The 20,552-nt window shown below is 43.1% G+C and overlaps 2 long non-coding RNA genes across 5 annotated transcripts; both read right to left on the bottom strand.

Moving 5' to 3' along the window:
- Window positions 1–5,339: 5,339 nt before the first annotated feature.
- On the bottom strand, window positions 5,340–6,825 carry LOC308477372. Its single transcript, XR_013986518.1, has 2 exons — window positions 6,792–6,825; window positions 5,340–5,591 (listed from the first exon to the last, which is right to left on the bottom strand). It is a non-coding gene; the product is annotated as an uncharacterized lncRNA (long non-coding RNA).
- Window positions 6,826–6,869: 44 nt separating this feature from the next.
- LOC308477370 lies at window positions 6,870–13,405 on the bottom strand. Of its 4 annotated transcripts, none has more exons than XR_013986514.1 (4): window positions 12,962–13,405; window positions 8,454–8,638; window positions 7,649–7,715; window positions 6,870–6,922 (listed from the first exon to the last, which is right to left on the bottom strand). It is a non-coding gene; the product is annotated as an uncharacterized lncRNA (long non-coding RNA). The 4 variants fall into 4 exon arrangements; XR_013986515.1 differs by adding an exon at window positions 9,733–9,860 and having other exon boundaries at window positions 6,874–7,715; XR_013986517.1 differs by having other exon boundaries at window positions 6,890–6,922; window positions 7,609–7,715.
- Between the last annotated feature and the right edge of the window lie 7,147 nt (window positions 13,406–20,552).

Here is a 20,552-nt window from a genome sequence, read left to right as displayed (position 1 = left end):
TGACCTTTGGGACCTGGCAAATCTCACCTTCTGTGAACACGACTCACTTGCAGGCTGGGCTTCCCACTTCCTGTTCTCTTTCCAGAAATAAAGCAAATCTTTGTTGTATCCACTGCCACAAAAAAAGAATCTCACATGCCTCTGGTTCTTCTCTCTGTCAGTGAATACAGGCAAGTGACCAAGTGGTAATTTACTTTGACCTTCATGTAATGGCAGGGTAAACCAGTTGCCGGAGCCTGTATGTGACTAGGTCCTCTTATTCTGGAGAGATTTATCATCCACAGTCAGAGTTTGCACACACTATTTTTATTATTTTTTTTCTGCTACAAAATTGTAGCCACATAAACCATAAATGGTTCAGTAGGGGTGCAATTGAAAAATGAGGTATGCTTTAGACTACATGCTATTTCAGAACATGAGTGTAGGACCATCAACTGACCATCATTGTTGAACATATACTAATAACAAATTTATTCTCCATGTCCCTATTGGTTCAAGAGGTGGGCATCAACTCCCAGTCACGGCAGCTAGACTGGTGACTGGGAGTGGCCACCAAGACCATAAAACACCGGTCCTGAAAGACCTACATAGGCTCCCAGTACATTTCCGAGCACAATTCAAAGTGTTGGTGCTGACCTTTAAAGCCCTAAATGGCCTCGGCCCAGTATACCTGAATGGGCGTTTCCACCCCCATTATTCAGCCCGGACACTGAGGTCCAGCTCCGAGGGCCTTCTGGCAGTTCCCTCCCTGCGAGAAGTGAGGTTACAGGGAATCAGGCAGAGGGCCTTCTCAGTAGTGGCGCCCGCCCTGTGGAACGCCCTCCCATCAGATGTTAAGGAAATAAACAACCATCTGACTTTTAGAAGACATCTGAAGACAGCCCTGTTTAGGGAAGTTTTTAATGTTTGATGTTTTATCGTGTTTTCCATATTCTGTTGGGAGCTGCCCAGAGTGGCTGGGGAGACCCAGCCAGATGTGTGGGGTATAAGTAATAAATTATCATCATCATCATCATCATCAATAGGTTTAGAAGTACAAAAACATCTCTGTGTGCCCTGAGCATGCTCAGCAGATACTGCATGCTGATTGACAGTTCAGAGTGGGAAATATGGGAAACCTGAGGGAAAGTGGAATGGAGTATCTTGAAAGAAGGCAGGCAGGCATGGCTGGCTGGCTTTCTGGCTGGCAGGCAGCAAGAACAGGAGCACTCAACACTGCAATATTTTGTTGTGGGTCCCATTTGTCAAACACCTATAGCAACTGAACTTTATAGTCAAGCTTATTGTTGCAGGGTTGGGGGAGTGGATAATGCTGTGGGTCACCTTTAAGTCTTTCATTTTGTATCTGTAGGATGGGTAAAAGGTAAAGGGACCCCTGGCCATTAGGTCCAGTCGTGGCCGACTCTGGGGTTGCGGCGCTCATCTCGCTTTATTGGCCGAGGGAGCCGGCATACAGCTTCTGGGTCATGTGGCCAGCATGACTAAGCCACTTCTGGCGAACCAGAGCAACACACGGAAACGCCGTTTACCTTCCTGCTGGAGCGGTACCTATTTATCTACTTGCACTTTGATGTGCTTTCAAACTGCTAGGTTGGCAGGAGCTGGGACCGAGCAACGGAAGCTCACCCCGTCGCGGGGATTCGAACCACCGACCTTCTGATCGGCAAGCCCAAGGGGCTCAGTGGTTTAGACCACAGCGCCACCTGTGTCCCAGGATGGGAGTCTGTAGCAAAGGGAACTACTGAAGTGGTCAAACCAGTCCTTTGTTGGGTTAATGGGTCTGACCAACCTGTTAGACACCTTATTTACATGTCTAAAGAGTTGGTCAAGCACAGATATGTTGCCAGCGATGTCTCTAGAAGGAGGGGTAGGCCTCCCCTCCACACCTGGTTGAATTCTACCTCATCCTAGGAGTAGGAGAACAATAAACTGGGACCTTATGAGACTGCATGAAGTTGGCAAAGTCTCATTTGAATTAGGAAATATCTGAGTCAACCTGGGTATGGTTTTATCTAATCTGCATTCCGCAGAGATACTTTTCAAACCCCTTTTTATACAGAAACGATCTTTTACTAGGAACAGAAACAAGTATATTGATGAAATGTTCCCCACCGCCAGCACAAAATAAAAAATATAAATACATGTGCACCCCCTACTGGGCAAAACAATATTGACTGGAATGGCATCAATCTCATTTACTACACAAACATTCTCTGTTGTCTAGGAGCTGCAATTCAGCTGGAATGTCATGCTTTGTCTCCACAGGATTCTTGTGTATACAGAGACAGGAAAAATACATTTTTGTCAGAAATGACTACCCTCCAGATCTAGCCAGGTATCCATCCTCAGGTCATAGGGTCATCGATCAAGAAGTCTTAAAAACTAAGTCAACATTTTTATGTCTGGTAAACATCTCCGTGCATGGGAAAAATATTGAGAGCTAATCCACGGAGACAGAATGTTACAGCAAAAAATAGTGTAATGCATCAACAATGTCTGGAAAATAGTCAAAGGGCTACATGACTGAAGGTTTCTTCCCTGACAGGAATTGCATTTTACATTCCTTAGCCTTATTGCATAACCATATGTGCAACAATATGTGAAATTAACAAAATATGGGGAAGTCTAAATGCCTTTCTTTCAGTAAGAGCCCCAAAAGTCATCATAATCAAGCTTTCTTGTGATGACTGCAAATACTTCTTTTTGTTTGTTTAATTTGATATGGGGAAAAAAATCATATGTGAGCCCAAAAGGCATGTTTTATATATTTCAGGGGGGAAACAGACACATGCTGTAGTAATTAATACAAATTAGCTAATTCAATGACTTTTTTAAAAGACATACGTGTTTTGCAAGCTGTTTTTCTACATTCCAGGGTTTACCACTCACAGTAATGGGGTCTTAAGTGCAATTATATTTTTTAAACACAAGGTGACAGTAGATAACCAAATATATTGTTGAACTCTTTGTAATCCGCTGTCCGCCATCCCCTAGTGCTGAAGTAAGGATCATTTTTATGTGAGCAAAACTGATAAATGAACTATTCTGTGTCTAATGGTTATTCCACAGATTATATAGCAGAAACATCTGGCTTTGGCCTGACGGTAACCAGGAACCATTCCTGGCTCCCTGGTGGGCATGCATGTAGGATAAGCAGCCCCTTAAATAAATTTGTCTCATTGACATACAGTGGTCCCTCGGGTTAAGAATTTAATTCGTTCTGGAGGTCCATTCTTAACTTAAACAGTTCTTAACCTGAGGTACCACTTTAGCTAATGGGGCCTCCTGCTGCCACCGTGCTGCCAGAGCACACGATTTCTGTTCTCATCCTGAAGCAAAGTTTTTAACCTGAGGTACTATTCCTGGGTTAGTGGAGTCTGTAACCTGAAGCATCTGTAACCTGAAGCGTCTGTAACCTGAGGTACCACTGTACTATAGGTTGTATGTAAAATGGGTCCTATTCCAAAAGGTGGCTTCTGGGGAGTGGGGAGGCGGAATTCAGATACATTCTACCTTTCCAGATGGTTTATACTACACAAAGGGGAATTTTATATGCCATTTTAATAGTACAATAATGACTACAGTGGTACCTTGGATTAAGTACTTAATTCGTTTTGGAGGTCCGTTCTTAACCTGAAACTGTTCTTAACCTGAAACACCACTTTAGCTAATGGGGTCTCCTGCTGCTGCCGCGCAGCCAGAGCACGATTTCTGTTCTCATCCTGAAGCAAAGTTCTTAACCTGAAGCACTATTTCTGGGTTAGTGGAGCCTGTAACCTGAAGCGTATGTAACCTGAAGTGTATGTAACCTGAGGTACCACTGTATTAATGTTTCACTATATCTCTCTGCTCGTGTGCTTGCCTGGGAGTCAGAGCAGGGGGTCGTCCCACATTGTCAATGGCATTCCCTTTTCTATGCAAAGTTAAGGGACAGCCAAGTCTGTTTTGACTGATAACTAAATGGCCTTTATTTCTTCAATTCACAAATAACAACATTGGCTGGGAAATAAAACTGGGGAGCTTGCTCAGCCTGTAGCATCTTCTGCTTGCTTATTCAGCAAGAGAGAGAGCGCAACCCAATGAACTTATTGATATAGCTATTTGAGCAATTATGTAAAAGAGAATTTATATCCAGCCTTTAGGAAGCTCTTTTAGACCAGATCAGGCTAGATCCACTGGCTGGTCTCATTTCATTCCACTTTGGTGGAATTTAAGGGTGGGGCATTTAGACTGAAACCAGCAGAGATATAAAAGGGGTGTGATAAAACGGTTCAGAATTGGAACCAATGTGCTTGGTGGGGAGAAGCTTACAATTCTTGGCAGGGGGGTTTGCTCGTCTCTGTCCACCACCACCTTTTCTCATTTCTCTTTCTTTTTAGCGTTTTTAAAACTTCTGAACTTTGTTTGTTTCTGGTCTTGCCAACAGCTTCAGCAGCACAGCAACTGAGCTCCAGCAGCTGCCCCTTCACCCCCCTCCAGCTACCACCCGTCCTTCACAGGCTCTAAAACATGTTAAAGAAAGAAGGGGGCTGTTGTCTAGTCCAGCTGCTAGTGGCTCTCCAGGGTGTCAGGCAATTCTTCACCTGCTCCCTGTTCCTTTAAAGTGCAAGTGTCAAGTACTGAACCTTGAACTTCCCACCACTGTGCCTTCCTTTATCCTGGCTATACAATACCAGACTACCCTTCATGCTAGTTAATTGTGTGTGCTTGAGGGCCTTTCAACAGATCACTTTTAGGCTGAAGAAAAATCAGCCAAGGAGCACCAGAAAGGGACATGATCCCAGTCACGATCCACAGCAATTCCCAGCTGAACACAATTCTCTGAGCACACTTATCTACAAGTTTGTTCTAAGAGTGCAGACTCCGGTACCTGAACGAGAATTTGCTTTCCTATGCGCTTACCACTACCCAATATCCTATCATTTTGCCTATCTCACACAGAAAATGCTCCCTCAAAACCTTGTTTCCCAGATCAGACTGTTTGTGACTCAGAGGAAAAGGCTCTGTCACAGCCTCTCTTCCTAGCCTTTTCCTCTCTTTCATGCTCCATTCCCTAATGTTTCAAATTTCCTTTTATTGTATTGTGTCATGTTGTATTGTCAGTTGTTTTCAGATTTTCCTCTGCTCTGCGTTTTCATGTTATTTGTGTGGTTTTTTTTCTATTTCTGCATGCATTTGTATTGGTTACACTTATCCCTTTTAATATATTTTGTATATCAATAATTTTTTTATTTTTTAAAAAAGTTTCCTTTTATGAAGCAGGGGGGTGGGGGAGCATGGTTTTAGTCTTCAGTTGTAAAACAAGTATTATTTGAATTGATTGGGAACAAGGAAACACATTAAAAAGAGATGTGTGTTTATTAATGGGGTGAGAACCAGGAAATCTTTCACTGTAAATGGGCGTTGTTTGCCAACCATAAAAGGCATTCATTAATAGAGACGATGCTCTCTGACAATAAAATAGACCTGCAGAGAGACTCGCATCAGCCAGTTTTAGCCAATCTCCAGACTGAAGCTATTTCAGAACTTGAGGGTCCCATCTCTGCTTCTGAAGAGATGGCGACATGCTGGGACAAAGGTGCGCTCCAGCCCTGCAGTAAAGGAAATGACATTCTGTCACCAACATGATAAACCAAAGGGGCCGTGCCAAGTCATCTTTAAATAATCTGTTGGTAACCTTGAAGGCTGATCATGTCAGGTGGGAACAAAATGATCTGTGTCCCTCTGACAACCACACTGAGGAGATCCCTGCGGGGTAAGCAAGCCTTAGCAGATGCTGGACGAGACATTTCTTGACATGCTATTAGTAGGCTAAACATAACTCTTAGCACTTAGGGGGATGGTGCAGGTGCAGAGGTCACAGAGCAGAACTTTCCCAAAGGTACCTTGGGAGAAAGAAACAGCTGCGCGCAGTGGCTTCGGTACGTGAGCTTCCTAAATGGGGGACGTGTGTTTGTGTATAAACTGGGTGGGTTTGTATGCCTCTGAAGGCTAATGGCTGGGAGTCAAAAGAGGGGAGAGTGCTGTTGTGCTCAGGTCCTGCTTTTAAGCTTCCCATTAGGCAACTGGTTGGCCATTGTGAGAACAGGATGCTAGACTAGATGGACCAATACCCTGATCCAGCAGACCACAACCCTCCAACGTTAACTGTCCCCCTCTGCATGTAGTTGGCCTCTGAACAGGGAAGGTCCATTGAGTTGCCTGTAGACCTATTTCCCAAGCACTGATCTAAACTTAAAAATCTAGACAAGGGGCCACACATCTACATTACAACTACATTAACAGTGTCTACTCAGGAGAGCCAGTGTGGTGTAGTGGTTAAGAGCAGTAGACTCGTAATCTGGTGAACCGGGTTCACGTCCCCGCTCCTCCACATGCAGATGCTGGGTGACCTTGGGCTAGTCACACTTCTTTGAAGTCTCTCAGCCTCACTCACCTCACAAAGTGTTTGTTGTGGGGGAAGAAGGGAAAGGAGAATGTTAGCCGCTTTGAGACTCCTTAGGATAGTGATAAAGCGGGATATCATATCCAAACTCTTCTTCTAAAAAAAAAAAAGTGTCTACTCAGAAAGAAGCCCTGCTGTCTTCAATGGACCTCACTCCAAGGTGAATGGGTATACAAGTCCAACAGAATATTCAAGTGCCTTAACTTCAACTAAACCTCCACCAGTGCAGGTAGCTCCCTAGGCTGAGGCTGCAGGTGTCAATGCTCCACATCTATAGTAATGATAATAATAATAATAATAATAATAATAATAATAATAATAATAATAATAAATTATAATACCCCACCCTTCTGGCTGGGTTTCCCCAGGCACTCTGGTTGATGCCTGATGATGATGATGATGATGATGATTTATTACTTATACCCCACACATCTGGCTGGGTCTCCCCAGCCACTCTGGGCAGCTCCCAACAGAACACTGAAAACACAATAAAACATCAAACATTAAAAACTTTGCTAAACAGGGCTTCCTTCAGATGTCTTCTAAAAGTCAGATAGTTGTTTATTTCCTTTACATCTGATGGGAGGGGATTCCACAGGGTGGGCGCCACTGCCGAGAAGGCCCTCTGCCTTGTTCCCTGTAACCTCACTTCTCACAGTGATGGAACCGCCAGAAGGCCCTCGGAGCTGGACCTCAGTGTCTGGGCTGAATGATGGGGTTAGAGATGCTACTTCAGGTATACTGGGCTGAGGCCATTTAGGACTTTAAAGGTTAGCACCAACCCTTTGAATTGTGCTCAGCATCTACCGGTAAGTCCCAAGATGAGGTGACCCAGCAAATCCTGGTTCCTCACTGCTGCTCATCCTCAAGGGAGGCCTCACCAGGTCCCTCCACCCTCCCCTGACTATTAGTTTTGGGTTAGCGAGGCAGGCAAGTTCGAAATAGACTCCATCCCTTGCCACTCTGGACCTAGTAGCCCTGAAGGTTTGGTCTAGAGGAGGAATGGGGAACCCGTGGCCCTCCAGATGTTGCTGGACTCCATATCCCACCAGTCCCTCCCATCAGGGCCAATAGACATGGATGATGGGAGTTGTATTGTTTGGAAGGTGACAATTTTCCCCACCTCTGCTTTCTAACAACCAGAGCTGTGCCTCCACACTGACCTGGCTGAACAAAATTTGTACACATGTCTGTTGCCTGTACCTCATCCATTGCTGGGTCCAAAGTTGTCCCACTATTCACAGTATGAGGAGGCTGGGTTGAGCGATACCTATTATATAGATGTAGAATTAGTAACCAGTTTAATTCAGCATTGCCAAGAATTAAGGCACCATGCAGATATTAAAGTCAGGGCATTCCCATGATAAACAGCTGGTTGCTCTGAGCTTGGAAGATAGTGATACAGGAAAAATTGTATTGATTGAAGTTATTGTGCTAATGGGATGACATGGTTGGCTACAACCCAAAGATTGCATTTAGCCTACCGCAGTGGAATAGACAGAGAATGTGCTTGAAACGCATACCTATATTTCATTTGGCAAACTAATGAAAAGAACTTAAAACAAACATAAAAAAATGAATCTTAAAATTAAATGTAGTCATTAATCAGTTTCAGCGACCCTTTAGCAAATATTCAAACCATCAGTAAATATCTGAGAAGCAGCAAAAAAATTAAAAAAATGTTTTCAGCTGAAAATATCCTATAAAGAGCAGAGTTTATTCTACCCAATGGAGAGCATGTTCACCAGCCAAAAACAATTCAATCTTTGCAGCCAATTAGCCTTTAAAAACCCAAGAGGCTTCGGTCAGATATCTTTGGGACCATGGTGATTTTTTTAAGAGAGAGAGATTTGGATAGTTCCTGTGATCCTTATTGTAGTGGCACTGATCAGAACATTAAGGGATGCATCATATGATTGCATTGATCTGCACTGCCCCGGGTTAATTTTTTTCATCGCTCCTGCACATTGTTTCCCATTAGACTAGCCCAGCCTTCTTAAGTACATACAGTTTGATTTATGGCAGCCCTCCAGATGTTAATCATAGCACCAGAATCCATTTATGAGCTTTCCACAAGAGTACGAGGTCAGACACACTTGTGTAGGTTTCCCACAGCTTTGGTGCCAAGTTTGAGTGGCGGAGGAGCATGTAAAAGATCATGCGTCAAGAGAACAGCAGAAAGGGCTCATAGCTCTGGAAAGGAAACAGCAGATGAAGACCAACTGGTACATGAAGTGTTTTTACTAAACTTTCCTCCACTCTTTCTAGGCATGGTCCACAAATTAAAGCTCTGCGTATGAGCATCCTGTTTTGCTCTGGAGCAGTGTTTCCCAAACTTGAGTCTCCACCTGCTTTCAGACTACAATTTCCATCATCCCTGACCAGTGGTCTTGCTGGATTATGGGAGTTGTAGTCCAAAAACATCTGGAGACCCAAGTTTGGGAAACACTGCAGTCTGGAGCTTTCCTCACGAAAAGCTGCTCTTTAAAACTCAATTGGAGCAAACAGCAATCCGTGGGAAATTGTCTTTGCTCCGATTCATCTTTAAAGAGTGGATTTTTGTGGGGGAAGCTTGTGGCACACACAGAGAGAGAGAGAGAGAGAGAGAGAGAGACATGGAGTGTTAAAGCGCAGACATCTGCCTTGAAAGAGCAGGGCAAAAAGGTGAGTGTTAGCCCATAGTAACAAACAAAACACACCCAGTTTAAAAGGACATTGGTTGTTTAATTGGCCAAAGGCCTGGGAGGAGATTATGAATGTGATACAAGCCCAGATCACTCAGAAATCAGCTCATAAGCAGGAACAGCTCAGTTCCTTGAGAAAATGTATTAATTATGAATCATGCACTTGGCTGTCCCCATGGTATCAAAGATTACTTTGATGCTTCTAAAGGAATCAGCGTGGACACCTGACCTTTTGACACCTGCCAGGGCAACCGACAGACTTGACAAATCTACCTTTAAAATGGAGCGTGCACTTCAAGTGATTGTCCCCAGGCAATCAAAGGGAATAAGTCATTCTTTTATTTATTTTTTTAAGTCAACTAAAAGGAGAGGCTGTTGTGTAAAAGAAAAACAATTTTCCATCCTCAATCTATATTTTTTTCAGCCACAAGGTGTCACAAGGACTACTGGGTAGATTGGAGCAACCTCTCAGCTCCTTTGTTCCGCTCTAGATAGACTCCCCAAACATTAGAGTCCTTTCACATTCAGAGCTGCACAACACATGGTGCTCTTTGTGATTATTAGCATTTGTGTGATTTATTCTTCAGAATAGCATTCCCATACCTGTTACCTTCTAGATGTTGTTGTCCCATGACTCCCATAATCGCTGATCATTTTGGCCATGCAAACAGGAGCTGATAAGAGCTGGTGTTCCGCAACAAATGTAAGACCCTTAATTGGGGGAAGCTGATCTAAAGTAAGTGGGGAAGTCTGATCAGAACCATACCTGGAGGGAGGCTGGACGGTTGTTTTTTTTAATCATTTGCCCTTACTATGGTCCCAACCTCTCCCACGGCTGCTATGTGCCTCAAGCCATTGGCACCAGTCCTAAAAAAAAAAGTCATCTAATGGATCCATGGTCCTAAAAGGGCAGGTTGCCAGGTTCACACATGTACTTACTTATTTATTTATTTATTTATTGCTTGCTTGCTTGCCAGTCAGTTCTTGCCAGTCTCAATATTCAGTGATTGCCAGCTGAACCGCTGAACCACTGAACCACTGGAAAAGCATTGTGTGTTGGAGGCAAGAAGGAAGTCCCATTTGTCGTCACCTGAGACCGAGAAAGTTTTAAGAAGAGATTGTATCGGTGCTGTTTTCTATTTTGTTTTACATGATGTTATATATTTTGAAAGCTGTAAGCTACTTGTAAGGAGTTGTCCTGAAAGGTGGAATATAAATAATTAAAATGATGATGATGATGATGTCTACAATGATGGAGAGAACCTTCCAACAGATTGACTTCACCCCCAAAGGGACACTTCTCCATTGTCTCCCGAGACAGATGAGAAGAAGAAGAAGAAGAAGAAGAAGAAGAAGAAGAAGAAGAAGAAGAAGAAAGAGAGAGAGAGAGAGAGAGAGAGAGAGAGAGAGAGAGAGAGAGAGAATACTTGCCAGGTTGACAAGCCTTTTCACATTGCAGAGAAGGTTACCTAAATGAAACTGAAAATCTATCCCCCCCCCCCCCAATTTTCACATGAATTGTCATGACCCAAGTAGCAGAGCACCTGCTTTGAATGAAGATGATCCCACCTTCAATTCCTGGCCTCTCCAGGTACAGCTAAGAATACTCTCTGCCCAAAACCCTGGACAGCCCTTGCCACTTTGTGTACACTGGACAAGATGAACCAAGGGTCTGACTCATTAAAAGGCAGCTTCCGAATCCGTGAGACCCTTTTTTCTAGGAAAAAAAGGGAGGAAAAGACTGCATGTACAGTATGTAAAAGTGCCATGGTTGTTGTTTAAACTTACACAACTGCACCTACCTCACTGGATTGTTGTATAGATGACTGAGCTAACATATGGGAAGTTATTGCAACATTCAAAATCTCTGGCCGCAGTGTTGATCTCTTTTTTTAACTTGCCGTGATACTGGAAAATGCAGTGATAAAAATGACTGAAATGTGCCAGGGACATATCTGTGCATCTGTCCTCTGCCTGTCCGTGTCAGCAGCACACGTCAAAAGTCTTTTAAGCCAGAAGGCAGTTGTGCGCCATGAAGGTGTCATAAGATTAGAGTCACTAGACACTTTGTTCCGTGAGCGGCGGAAGTTCCCTGCTTCTCCTTCCACTGTATCATCCATTCAGTCTGACTGCCAAAGCCAGTTTGTGCGTGTTTTGGATGCACGAGACCTATCAATCATCCTACTGGTTGCTTAACATGACTTTCCAGATTGCTTGTTTATGACACTGCTCCTGCACCTGAAGCATGATCAGAATGCCCACAATGCTGGAAAACGTCACTCGGTTAACTATGGTAATCAGGAAACCCGATTCTCTGCATAAGGCGTTGAAGTCGGCTAAAAAGCTGTTTTGAAGCAACTTTTACAGGTAGGGAGAGAATAGGTGTGGTTATATGAAGGCAGACACATATATCCTGCATGAAAACTGAAGGTCCTGTCAGAAAGCACAGGTGAATAAAGACAGCTTTGTTGCCATGAAGAAAAGACGACTTCCTAGCAAGAGAGGCTTTTATCGGATTGATAATGAGACGCAAAGGTTAGTTCTAAGCTAACATGAAATACATTTGAGTCTCCTATTGTTACTGATGATATTTTACAGAGACGTGCATAAGCTAGCCGTTGTATTTTTAGTTCTGAGACTGACAATTAAATGCTATTTATGTAGCCAAATATGAAAGATTAATTATTGGGCATGGGGAGGCGTGCGCTGCAAAGTCTCCAGTGCCCAAAGGAGGGCAGTGGTATCATCATTTCATCTACACGCTGAAGAATTTGGAGCAAGCTTACGGAGGCCTAGGCACTGTGGGTCTCTCAGCACATGCCAAGAATCAATGGCTGAATCTGTTCCATATGTCTTAATCCACTCCAGGGGTTCAGCAGAGAAGAGTGGTGATGCATTCATTCCCCTCTCTGCCAAAACCCTTTTAAAGTGTTGCTTGCGTTTCCATTCATCCCTATTAATTATCCGCGGTATCTTACTGCAAGGTAACCTAACAGAATTTATAACACGTCGAATGATGGGCATGTCTCCACACTGAATTTTGTTTCATCTTTGGTAGGTTTTCATGGCATTTTTAGAGATGTCTAGCTGAAAGCCTCCGTATGATCCCGTGACTATTCTCTTGATTGGATTTCTCTTGAAGTGACTCGTGGGTATTTTATACCTGAAAAGCACTGCGTATGAGCGGATGTGGAAGCTCTACCTGTAGACTTAGTTCTGGGGTCACCAATGGATGCTGGAGCTGTCATAATGCATAACCATGCACAAACCAACCCCCCAAGTTATGAGGAAAAGGAGCAGGAAGAATAAATACCAGCACTGCCTAAGGGCACATTGTACCCTGTTTTGCTGAAGCCAAGCAAATCTTGGTCTGGCCAGTGTTCAGATGGGAGATTTATGGGATGTAACATAAGCAGTCAAGTACAACACTTCCTATTTGCCCAGAGTGGAGGTGCGACGGGGAGTGTTACAGGACTTCCTGTCACACCTGGTCTGGAGCTTCCTCCCCCTGCATGTGACCTGGTAGGTGGACATGACCCTGGAAGACCCCATAAAGGGGGCTGGTCACACAGCCATCTTCATCTTTTAACTCTTCTTCTTCTTGATGCCATGATCTCTTGATACTGATGTATTTTGCTGTCTGCTGGTTCTCAGCCACCAGGACATGGGCTCATTCCCATATGGGATGAACTCAAACCCTTTTCTGTAACTCTAAGCTAAAGCCTGCCTTCAGGGATCAACCTGTGAACTGAACGTGAGTAAACTTCTTATTACTTTTAAAAGAATATTGTTGTGTCTTTATTCTTTTTAGGAGGAATAAAGGGGGACTTACCTTAGTGAGGACCTCACTTGGGAAATCAGCATAACTCAGGTGGTCAGAAAGGCCCAACAGAGACTCCATTTCCTCAGGGTCTTGCGAAAGAATAATGTTAAACAACAATTGATGAACTCCTTTTACCGGTCCACAATAGAAAGTGTCCTTTCATATTGTATCACAGTATGGTATGCTGGCCTGACAGCCATGGGCAGAAAGTCTCTACAGAGGGTGGTGAATACAGCACATGATATCATGGACTGTCCCTTGAGTCCGCTAGATGACATCACAAGGGATCGTTGCCTTAGGAGAGTGAGAAAAATTCTCAGGGATGACTCATACCCCGGCCATCACATCTTTAATCTTCTACCTCCAGGCAGGAGATATAGAAGTATAATCAGCCGTACCAACAGGCTAAAAAATAGCTTCTATCCATGGGCTGTTAGGCTGTTGAACGGAAAATAACATAGTGAAATTGACTTGTGAGGTGGTATGTTGTTCAATAAGAGATTGAGTGGGGGGGGGGGCTCGTTTAATTTCATTGTACAAAGGTTGTACAATGACAATAAAGGTATTATTATTACCAGGAACAAAACCCAATCTGGACAAAGCCAGATTGGATTGCTTAAGTAAAGAGATTCAAACAAATCTACCAACTTGCTTCCTGCTATATGCTGGGGAATATATTCTGCTGCTGTCTCACAAGCATGAGTGAGGAAGGATAATATTTAATCAATATATCCTCTCCTAGTATCCACAACATTCCCACAAAATTGCCCTGGAATCCCATGTGCATTGACTTGATCTTCATGACAGAAGAAATGTGGAGTATAAGATGTAGTAAATAAAAATAAATAATACCCCACAGTCACAGGTCAAGGTCTTTGTCAACATTGCTGATGGTGATCCTTGATTGGATATATGTAGATGATTGTTTCAGTGGCATGCAGTGAAATTTTTTGGAGGGGAAAAGTTAAGGCTAGAGGGGGCAGCTTGTGAGGGTGATGGGGGTGACTTTGTGACATCACAAGCATCACACCTCCCTCCCTAAGCTGGACAGAAGCTTCCTGGGCTTTGGGGAGAAGGCGCCAGGCCTCCAACAAGATACTGGAGCCCTCCTGCCTCCTTCTCAAAGCCTGGTTTTCGGAAGGTGGTGGGAGGGCTATTAGACCCCATCAGAGCAGCATGCCTCCCTCTAAACCAGACAGAAGCTTCCCAGGCCTTAGGAAGGAGGCAACAGGCTTTAATACTCTAATTTACTGGGAACATTTGGGGGACTAGCCTAGTCTCGCTAGTCTACTGACTACATACCACTCATTTCCATCCTGTATTCCCTTGCCTGGAAGTAAGCCCCATTGAACACATTGCACTGCCTGTCTGTATCTTGAGTCTGTTTCCTCAATTCCCTGTCCAAGAGGACCTAGTACAATTGCTTTAAAATAATTATTCCTCTTCTTCCCTGCCCCACTCCCACGTAAAGGAAAAAGACATTCTGGTCCCAGTGAGAAAGAAGAAGTCAGCTCGGAGACGAATGCCAAAATGTACTGCCAGATCCTTAAAAGGATGAAATCTTTATTAAAGACATTAAGTACAGGAGGAGCCATTAAGGAAATGGGTATTTTGAAAGATATCAACGACCTTAACTTGATGAATCATTAAGTGTCCTTACACCAAAGCGTTTCCCCCTTCTGCCATGCAAGGGGACAGGCAAGGTGGAATCCTTAACAGCTGCACTGCCAGCGGCTCCTCTGTTGTCCGCCTCTCAAAAGCACAGGAGCCCTGCTAAAAGAAGAAGGTTGGCTAGCCCCTTGCATCTGCCTTGCTTTCTGAGGTCACTCCATCTCTGACTTCAGGATTGTCAAGCTGATCTCCTTGGGATGGGACTTTCACTGGGAAGGTTCCCAAGGAGTTCTCCTCTCTCTCTCTCTCTCTCTCTCTCACACACACACACACACACAACCAGGGCTCGGGACCTGCATTTTATCCATACTCTGGAAGCCTGAGAGAGGAAAGGGGGCAGGATCCTAAGAGCTCATGAGTCCCCTGGTTCCTGGTGGGGTGAACCATATCACTGGGCTGCAGGACATGGAAAATAGAAGCAGGGCGATGGACAACGAGGCCTTGCTGGGATAGTAACCAGCCAGCATTAGCAATGAAGCAAATGAAGATGGGGATGGATTGAAGGGGAGTAGGCCAATGGACTTAATAAACCTGAGTCACAGAAGAGCTAGGCAGTTTTGACACCAGGTGTCAAAAAAGGTTATGTATGTGGCCTGTGTTTCGTTAGCCCCAGCATGGAAAACGGGAGAGGTCCCAACTAAACAAGAATGGCAACTTAAGTTGACAGACTATGTGCAGCTTGCAGACTTAACATATGAAATAAGAGAACAAGGAGAACATACGTTGGACAACGTTTATTGAATATATGGGAAATAACTGTGTACAGCTGAAAATGCTGGCAGCATTAAAATAAATTCAATAGTGTAAATAAGTTTTGATGGATGTACTAATGGAATACTGAATGGTTTAGCTTACCTAAAATATGCAGGGAATTATGATATGTAAAATGAACCATGGAAAGAGAAGATGGGAAGTCATTGACGTTTTAAGGATGTTTGAGTGAGTATTCTAAGTTGTAAAACAGAAAATTTAAGAATATTATATTTTTAAAAAAGAAGAAGAGCTAGGCAGTTAACTATGATTGAGTCTTGCACTGCACTATTAGAGGTGTGCCTGTGATGGTGGGTCTCCTCCCAGCTCTTGATAAAGAGTGCTTGTTTCAAGGGTTCAGTCTGATGACCTCATGTGTGACAAAACCACCTAGACCTGGTCCCTACAACTGGTTCCATCCTAGTTAGACATGGGTTTCTTGGTTAGATGCCTGTACAGTTTCAAAGGCTCATTAACCTCTTCAATGAAGTACGCTATGGTGTGGGAGGTTATAGATTCTATAGTGTGGGAAGTGGTAGGTTGAGATCCTGTCAATCATATGGATACAAATGAATGAATGCCAAGGTCTAAACAAATGTAATATTTATATATTATAACATAGGATTAAATAATTTAAAAACATAACAAATAGAGGTCTATGGCTGGTGGCCAAAAGAATGTACAATAATAACCAGACAGTCTTAAGTGGCTTCACAACACTGCAGTGTGTAAAATGCCCTAAATATGTTGTAGAATATCTGGCTGTGCTGATATTTATGTGATATTATATACCAAGTCTGCATTGCAAAGTTGTGAAGCCACTTAAGATTATTTGGTTATTATTTGTCACCAGCCATAGACCTATTTTTTCTTCTTGATGAAGATCTAAAATTATCTTATCAAGATTATTTGATTATGATTTGTCACCAGTTGTAGACCTATTTTTTCTTCTTGATAAAGATCTAAAATTATCTCATACCTCTGTGATTAGATAGGTGATAGATAGAATTTAAGCCAGTGTGGTGCAGTAGTTCGAGTATTTGGCACCAAAAAATGACATTCACAAAATGCTGACTCAGCTCTATAGAAGATGCTTGCAGTCACCTGCGGCCACCAGGAGTTGACTCCAGGTGACAATGCAAAAATCTACACTCTTAAAAGTTGATGTAAAAAGTGGGGGGGGGCTGGGAAGCTGGGAGCCTGCTTCTGCACTCAAATCCCGCTCAATTATTTCAACCCATCTTTTTGCAAATAGCACTGCATTCATTTTATATTTTTAATTTTCTTCCTCCCCCACCCCACCCCATGTTATTGGAATTTGGTTTTATGAACAGGAGCACAGTGAAGAGTGGGGAAACATGTTTTTCACCCTTTCACCTACGTAACGGTCCCAATCATTATGGGCTTCGAAAAAGAGAAAAGACTGCCAGAAATCTAGAAACAGAACAGTAACCCCCACTTCCAGCTTAAAGCAAGGGCAGCAATGGTTTAGTGCTAATAAATCATCCACATCTGGGGGGGGGGGGGACCCTTTATTTTGTCTTTGGACTGCAAATGTAAAAATGGAAGGGCTAGTTTAAAAAAATATTACCCTGTAGTTTTTACCATTTGAGTTCCAAAGATGTTACAGCATTTTAAAAACCTTACAGAGCATAGTCCATTAACTTAATGGACTTTGCTGAAATGCTTAAAATGACCAGAAGAGTCAGAAATCAGGAAAAGCAAAATTTTAACAGGGAATGGGGAAATTTTATAACTTATATTAAAGACCATTGTAAACAGTTAAAATCATTAGTAGGATTGGAATATCTCTTGTAGTTTAAGGCTGATTCCGGACATAATGGAAAAGGTAAAGGGTTTGGATTATCGTAAAAGATGTATGAGGAACTGATTAATAATAGGACCCACAAAGGGGAGGGTGCAAGTCCAGGAGATTGCTTGGAATCTTGTTTTTATTATTTATGTTTGATATATCTCTGTAAAATTTTAAGTTGAAAAATTATATATATATATGACATGCTATTTTGCCTCCAATCAGCTTGCGGCCCTTTGTTAAAATGAGAATTTTGGCCTGTAAGCGTCCCCGCATTGATATTTCATTCCCAAATACTGCAGTGGTGCCTTCAAGGATAGTCGCATTGCAAAGGTACCCTTTGTGTTGCCCACTCAATGAAGTCCACGTACAAATGACTCATCCACCACAGCTGTAACCAAATCGGCTGATTTGATTTGTCCAGAAGGCTAAATTTATTATGCCCCTCTTAGCAAATGTAATCCCAGCTTCTCCTTGCTAATAATAATAATAAAAAATGTCGCTTTTGGTTCCCTTGAGACTGGAAAAGAGACCTTTGCACTTTCCAGACACAACTCATCCTCTTCCACCCCGCCTTCCAGCTCGGACAGATTCCATTTTCGTGATGGGAAATGGCTTTATCTTTGATTAAAAGAGGGACTAATCAAATAGAGTGCATCGTCAAGCAAGGGCCAAGATTCCAATACTCTTGGCTGCCGCACAGCAGTAAGACAAAGTCAATGTCCCTCTTCGTACTGCAGCCACAAAACCCATTACCATTTGTTGCGGATGTGACCTGCATCTCAAATTAAGGAGAGCGCCCTTCAGCTAAGTTCCTCCTTTGTACATTCTTGGTTTCGTCTGTAGAGGACCTCTTTTTAAAAGCCCCATGACAACTTAATGCATCCATCTAAGACCTGCAGACATTGACTTAGGTATGGGGAACCTGTGGCTCAACTACAACTCCATCGTCCCTGCTCATTGGGCATACTGGCTGGGGCAGATGGGAGTCGGAGTACAGTAGCATCCAAACAACCACAGGTTCCCCATCCCTAGTTAAGATTGGTGTTATTTTTCTAGAAAAAGAGGTGCCAGAACTCACCATAACTCTTAAAATGGTATTGGCACCCACCTGAGAGATGCCAGAACTGAGTTCTGGAGAATTCTGGCTGAAAAAAAGCTCTGGTTAAGAGGATAAGAGATCCTTCTTGATGAGAGACACTTTTGTAAAGATGTAAAGATACAAGCTGTCTTAGAAATGGATGGATACAGTGACTGGCATTTGTTCTTTTTTTTAAAAAAAGGATCAGACAAATTCATGGAGGATGGCAGCTACAAAAGGTGCTAAACAGACTCTTGAGCTGAAATATTGCTTAGAGGTTTTAGTTGGGGCAGAGTTGTTGCTGCTATTTTTTATTTTTTTTTAATCGTTATTTCGTATTTTTATTGTGATTTATGTGGAAATGGTTCAATTTGGTTGTGTACTTTTTGATGTTTCATTCATTGCGGATGGCTATTTTTGTAGTGTTTTGAACTGTGTAACCTTTTTTCATGCTGTAAGCTGCCTTGAGCATGGTTTGAACTGTGGAAAGGCAGTGTACAAATGAAACAGTGTTTGCACATAATGAATCTTCTCTCTGATATTTACAGTGGTGCCTCGCAAGACGAAATTAATCCGTTCCGCGAGTCTCTTCGTCTTGCGGTTTTTTCGTCTTGCGAAGCACGGCTATTAGCGGCTTAGTGGCTATTAACGGCTTAGCGGCTTTAAGAAAAAGGAAACAAACTCGCAAGAACTCGCAAGACGTTTCGTCTTGCGAAGCAAGCCCATAGGGAAATTCGTCTTGCGGAACGACTCAAAAAACGGAAAACTCTTTCGTCTTGCGCGTTTTTCGTCTTGCAAGGCATTCGTCTTGCAAGGTACCACTGTATTCATACCTTGCCTTCCAGTTCAAAGAATTCACAAGTAAGCTTCCAATTGCAAAATAAAAATAAAATCATAGTTACTGTGGGATGTGAAACACAAGAGCAGTCAAGTACAACATTCCTAGAGTGAACATGTTTACACATGGGGAGGGATGTTTGTCCAGCCAGCAGGTAAGCTTCCTGTTTCCCTCTGGGCTGGGACAGACTTCCTCTACATGTGACTAGAGGTGGGTGTGGCCTCACCTGTGCAGGTAATGACAAAAGCACAGGGCAGGGCAGCCATCTCTTTCTCTTTTTCACCACATGCATCGAAGACACAACATCTACTGAGCGAAAGATGCTTCCAGCCAAGAGAGGACAAAGGGAATGTCTTCTTAAGAGATAGATTCCAAGTGTATGTTACTTCATTAAGCTAAGTCTGCCTTCTGGGATCTGATTGTGAACAGAATGTGAGTAAACTCTTTTTATACTTTTGTAAAAGACTGTGTCGTCTCTTCTATTTTATGAGGGAATAAGGGGGAAATACCAGAACAGTTATTATAGAGGCTTTAGCGAGCCTGAGCAAACACATCCGTTGCAAAGCTTAAAATTAAGGGGAATGTTACCCTGCTGAAATTGTGGAACTTGTTAACACAAGTTGGATAAGGATATAATCAGACAATATATCCTCTCCTGCATCCCTGAACATTCCCACAGTTACCAAATATGCAACCAGTAGAAGCAGCTAGTAAAAACAGCAATAAAATGGCAGTAACAGTGCTAAAAAAAAACCACTTCCTTGTTCATTAAACGCCTGGGTAAATAAAACAGTTTTAACCTGGAGTCCACAACACAACAAGGTAGAAACCAGGGGAACATCTCTGGAGGTGGTGATTCTGCATCCGAACTGCCATTATAGAAATGGTTCCATCCATCCGCCATCTCCTGTCTAATTCCTGGACAGACACTTAGCTTTAATCTAAGTAAGCAATTTCACATTGAATCAGGCATTCCTTTGTGTACTTATGTCATAGTTGTGCCCTGATCATGTGGTAGAAATGTTCCTGGACTGTTCCACTTCAAAATGGGGGGGGGGCATATGTTTTGATGCTCGCTCTCTCTCTCTCTCTCTCTCTCTCACACACACACACACACACACACACCATCCTCCCCAAAAAGAACTAACTTGCCAAGCTAGAAGCCTTCTTCATGGGATCTTGCCTGCTCTGATCAAGAAGCAATTGACACAAGGAAAGCAATTCAGTCTTGCAATTTCCCAGCTGCAACAAGACGGGACGCCAGCCAGCAGGAACTGCACCTCATGATTCTGCAGTTTGGCGCAGATGAGCTTTTAAGTCTAAACCAGCAATGACAAACCGGTAGCTGCAAAGCCACCAGGTCTTATTGGACTCACAGCCAGCTTACCAAACTTTATTCAGGGGTTCGGTCAGGGGTCTCTATTTGTATTTTGCATAGGACATCTCA

This window comes from Podarcis pityusensis, assembly GCF_964106645.2.
Source record: "Podarcis pityusensis genome assembly, chromosome: 5".
Taxonomy (NCBI): Eukaryota; Metazoa; Chordata; class Lepidosauria; order Squamata; family Lacertidae; genus Podarcis; species Podarcis pityusensis.
This window is presented reverse-complemented; position numbering and strand designations above follow the sequence as displayed.